Genomic DNA, 453 nt, shown 5'->3' on the forward strand with positions numbered 1-453 from the left:
TAACCCAGGTGTATTACTGTCTTCAAGATTCTTTTGGTCTTGATGAACACTTTTATAATCTGAGGGAGCACATTTAGAATAAAGATGATAAATGTTAATTACATTTACTTAATAAAACACGAAAATATAAAACAACAGTAGCGCTAAACTTAAAATTAAGAATTCCCACAATAAAGTGATCTCGAAAACGCACTCTAAAGATAAAATTTGACACGAGAAATCCTCAAACCTTCAAGAATACGGGGAAACGATAAAAAAAAAGTACCAAAAATCCGCGGAGCACAACGCCCTCATAGGAAATGAGAAAAACAAAGATCTTGCCGCCTTACAGTTCGTATCTTTGCGACCAATACACGAAAACCAGGAAAGTAAAAACGATATAACCATCTCTTCTAATCCAATGCCGGGTCACACGGCTGAGAAATGCTTTCTAACCTGACCTTTGGTTGAGTG

The sequence above is a fragment of the Penaeus monodon genome, chromosome 25, assembly GCF_015228065.2.
Source record: "Penaeus monodon isolate SGIC_2016 chromosome 25, NSTDA_Pmon_1, whole genome shotgun sequence".
Lineage (NCBI taxonomy): Eukaryota > Metazoa > Arthropoda > Malacostraca > Decapoda > Penaeidae > Penaeus > Penaeus monodon.